The 5,079-nt window shown below is 38.9% G+C and overlaps 1 pseudogene; it reads left to right on the top strand.

Moving 5' to 3' along the window:
* The first annotated feature begins 3,741 nt into the window (after positions 1–3,741).
* On the top strand, positions 3,742–4,087 carry LOC147458278 (uncharacterized; annotated as a pseudogene).
* Positions 4,088–5,079: the final 992 nt, after the last annotated feature.

Raw genomic sequence — 5,079 nt, 5'->3', positions numbered from 1 at the left:
AAACTAGATAAAAGAAGAAACTTGCAAAGATAAAACAAAATCAGCATAACAGCAATCTGAATATCCTCCTCTTTGAAATTTTGCAAATGCTCTGACTTTTCTTCTGCAATATAATCCTCCACTAATTTTTGATCAATATGCCACACTGCTGACTTTTTGCTTCTCTGACTTCTTGCCTTGTCATTGAATAAATCCTTCCTCCACATTTTGAAAATTGGACCATACTCCCTTATCAAACTGAATGAAAGAAACTTGACTGTCAAATCAGACAACACTTTTACAACACTCAAAATTTTTGCCTTGATGAAGAAAGTCCGCATAAACTCCATCGGATCATCCTCCTGAGTAAAGCACATTCCATTGAATCCATCTATTGATTCCTCTTGAACTTCTTGAGCATCCATGCAAACTTGTAACACATTCCTCTTCCACAAATCAACAACTCCAAAATCTGGAACACATGAAAATTTGAATTCTGATAATCCGCCATCCACACCTGTGAGGATTCTATCTGGTCCATTCTTATCAAAATCTGACCATAAAACAATCCGCTCAGCTACATTCTTTGCAACTGAATGTTCTCCTTTCACATACTCAATCTTTGACATCAAAATATGCTCTTGAATCTGCCAAGCATCAAGATAAGCTTGCATAAACTTTTTTGGTATTCTTGTATCACCTGCAATGTAACCATAGCAATTATCTGCAACAAACATGCTTTGACGACCTAGAATGGATTTGCCTCTTGTTCCTCCATATTCATCATGGAGAAATTCAATTGTTGAAAATTCCTCCCATTGATAAGCTGATTCCAACTTCTGTTTATAGGATTCAGATATCACTTCTGCAATATCCTTTGGCTGTATATCCTCTTGTTTTTGTTGATCTTCCACTTGCTTCCTTTTTTGATATTTCGCATGTGGCTTATTCTGATATTCCGCATCATACTTCCTCCTTGAATCCAATTTGATCCTCCACACCTATTTTGACATAATTGGACTTGTAAAACCTGCTTCAGATCCTTCAAATATCTGCATTTGACATCCTCCAAGCTGAATGCTATCATAACAACTTTTGTAAATAAATTTGAACCGAAATCTGCCAAATAGTTGATTTGATCACCAACTTTCTTCACAATAAAAACATCGTGAAAGTTAAACTGAACTTTTTTTATCCACATCAAAGATTTAGATACTTCAAAACCGAAGTTTTCACCCTCAACAACTTTTGTGACTTCCCACATAAGAATCTGACATTCCACTGTTGACTTCTGCTTTGCATCCACATCACTAATCAGATTTTCTATTTTCCCATCACATTCCTTTCCACGCTCTCTATCATCTATAACCTGTGTATCCAAAGCTTCAACCAACAAACTATTCCCCTGCATCATTGCATCCTTTCTCTCTAGCTTAATTTGCATCAGGATTTGACTTCCATGATGACAACTCAGCTTTGCATTCATTCTCTATCTCTGTTGAATTACTAAAATTGCATCTTCTTTCACATTAAATTGATGCTTGTACACATTTGAATCCATACCTTTCAAATTTGAATAATCCCAAGTACATACATGAATGAACTCTTGCAATAACTTCTTCAAATTCAATATAAATCTGACATGAATGAACTCCAGCAATAACTTCTTCAAATTCAATATAAATATGTCATCAAGATGAACACTAACTTTGACAACTTTTGAACTCAATTTAGATCCCAAATTCAGCTCTTGCAAAGCATCCTTCTTCACCTTTGAAACTATCTCCATCAGCTTGTCATACAAGCACTCAACTCTTGTATTTGCTTCTTTTGTTGCAATATCCCCGTCCAAATTGTTGAAATCCTCCTTCACATTTGACCTCTGATTGACTTCTGTCTTTTGAATTAGATTTTGATCTGCATCTGCATTCTCTGACTTTTGAATTAAAATTCTGATCTGCATCTACATTTTCTGACTTTTGAATTAAATTCTAATCTGCACCTACATTCTCTGACTTATCAGATGACTTCTTTGAGTTCTCCTGACAAACTGTAAATTCAGACACAATAAAATGACTTTTTGTTGGAATCTGTAAACCATCACAATCAGCATATGTAAACTCCTTTATGGTTTGTTCAACGCACTGGGATCCTGATTTCAAAATTTGCTTATGGGGTTCATGTATCAATTCCACAACATCATCCGGCTGCAAATCCTCTTGTGTGAATATGTTTGGTAGAAGTTCCACAGTCACTGCGTGAGCATACTCTAGTGGTAGGTTAGGAGTAGCTAAGGGCTCTTTGAGGCTCTCTTGGCAAAGCTCCTTCTGCACTTCCTTCTCCTCCATCTTTGTTACTCCCACTTGGTGACTTTCAAACTCCATGCCAATCCAAATGTCATCATCATCCCTGGACTCCCCTTCAAACGGATCCTCAAATGTTTCGCTCAACTTCTCACATGCTTTTTGTAATCGCCCAATGCTTTTCCTGCTTGAACATGACTTTCGCTTGTCCCCTTTATGAGTATCCAACCATTCATATGCATTCTCCAAGTCATCCTCAAAATCAATTAGCCTTTGTAATGCATTCTTCATTTTCCCCAAATCTAATGCTTTATGCACTTTACGGATTATTCTAAGAAACTTTGTGCATAAATCAACCATACACCATATCCTACATGCATCTTTCATCGAGCATTCATCAACCGCACATGGAGAGTCATCCGCTTCATGCTTCCTACTCATACAAATCTTCCACTTCTTCTTCTTCTTTTTACCTCCCATTACTTCGATTCTTCTCGAAAACCTTGTGATAAAATGTTACCTTCTTGTGGTTGCAAATCAGATTCCATCTCTACAATTCAGATTTCTCCTTGTATTCTGATCATCTTCTTAGTTCTGCTTTGCAAATTGTTTGCCTTCTTGTAATTGTCATCATAATTGCTACTCGGTAATCTTCTTGGTACTCGTCAATCCCACAAGAGAGAGTAAATCCGACCATGAAGACGCTTCATAAGCACCGTGATCGCTAGTGTTAATGGTTTGTTTAGCCGAGCAGTTTTGTACACAGATTCTGACAATTCGTCTGACATTTCACTCTGACAACCATACAAATTTAGCCTACTGCACATGCATCATTTCAGCAACACACACACTTCGAACTGAACATTTTTGCACTTATATTGTACTCAGAACATGGAATACACGGAGAGAATGAAACAGAAATACGACAACTAATCTGAATTTTGCATTCGACAAACTGTTGCATCTGACATACTGCATCTGACAACTAGAAATCTACCATTACACAGAAAATCTACCCATCCCATCACGCTACATAACTGAATGTCTTTCTTCCTCACATGAAAGAGAAAAAATGACCCTTAACCTCCAACATCCCAAAAGTCACTTAAAATAGACTATGGTTCACACCTTTGTCAAAAGTAATCCTCCTAAGGTCTAACTCCGGATTTCTGAGATGGCAGGAACTGTAGAAGAGTTTTAGATATGGGCAGATGGGCTTAAGGAGGCCACAGAGAAGCAGTTTCATGAAGTGGAGGATAAGATTGCACATCTTATTGCAGATAACAATTTCTTGATGAATAGCTTAACTCAATTGGTGGATCTGGAGAGGGCCACTTTGGATGGCCAGGGTGTCACAGGTGTGTTGATCTCTCATGCAAATGTGGATGTTTTGAAGAAAGAGGTGTTTGATTACACCAAGGAATTGTGGCACAAAGCAGCAGGGCTTTTTCAAGAACACATGGCGAAGCCGATTGATAAGTACAAGTCGTGGTTTGAAGCTGCTAGAGAGCATAAGGTCCACGAGGAGAATGTCGCACTGCGTGAGCGGAATGCTAAATTAGAAATGCAATTGGAATCGATCCGCAAGGAGCTGATGGAGCAGCAGACTAATATTCAAATGGGAGCACAAGCTACAAATGTGCAGGGAACTACATGAGAGTAGCATGGACACAGTTGTAGAAGGTTCACTTCTTGTGGTTGATGTGGATGTAGAACCATTGGCAGTACAATTACATGTGGTAGAGGATGAAATTGTTGAAGTGGAGCAGAAGCAGGGATTGGATGCAGAAAATCAAAGTGGTTGAACATGGATCAAGGGATCATGGGTCCGAGGTCAGCCTATGGCTCAAGCCATCGGGTTGTGCCAAGTGTTAAGGCTACACCTCGGTGGAGTAGGATTTTGACTTTAAAAGTGATTATGTAATGAACCTTAATATGGGGTGTGTCTTTTCGGATCTTAAGTGTAGGGATGTTTATTTATGTCAACGTGTGTTCGGCAATAGGCAGGTTTTACGTTACGATGATGAAGAGGATGTGATGGCGAATTCCTGCAGTATCAAGAAAGTGCAGACTAATATTCAAATGGGAGCACAAGCTGCAAATGTGCAGGGAACTACATGAGAGTAGCATGGAGAAACTGCGAATTCCTGCAGACTAATATTCAAATGGGAGCACAAGCTGCAAATGTGCAGGGAACTACATGAGAGTAGCATGGAGACAGTTGCAGAAGGTTCACTTCTTGTGGTTGATGTGGATGCAAAACCGTTGGCAGTACAATTACATGTGGTAGAGTATGAAATTGTTGAAGTGGAGCAGAAGCAGGGACTGAATGCAAAAAATCAAAGTGGCTGAACATGGATCAAGGGATCATGGGTCCGAGGTCAGCCTATGGCTCAAGCCATTGGGCTGTGCCAAGTGTTAAGGCTACACCTCGGTGGAGTGGAATTTTGACTTTAAAAGTGATTATGTAATGAACCTTAATATGGGGTGTGTCTTTTGGGATCTTAAGTGTAGGGATGTTTATTTATGTCAAGGTGTGTTCCGCAATAGGCAGGTTTTACGTTACGATGATGAAGAGGATGTGATGGCAAATTCCTGCAATATCAAGAAAGTGCAGAATTTTTTGTCAACACTATTGTCTTCTTTCTCTTTCTGTATTCTCATCAATGTAGTATTCTAAATGTATAATGGAAGCAGCGAGTCTTTCCAGAGTATGTCTGTGAGTATGTACTGAAGTTTGTAGCGATGGCGAAATTTTGTGAATGTTCAGAGTGTTTGTCAGACTGTTTGTCAGAGT

Source organism: Adiantum capillus-veneris, chromosome 5, assembly GCF_014529385.1.
Source record: "Adiantum capillus-veneris isolate H3 chromosome 5, ASM1452938v2, whole genome shotgun sequence".
NCBI lineage: Eukaryota > Viridiplantae > Streptophyta > Polypodiopsida > Polypodiales > Pteridaceae > Adiantum > Adiantum capillus-veneris.
Note: the sequence above shows the minus strand (reverse complement) of the source record. Positions and strands in the feature narration are given on the sequence as shown.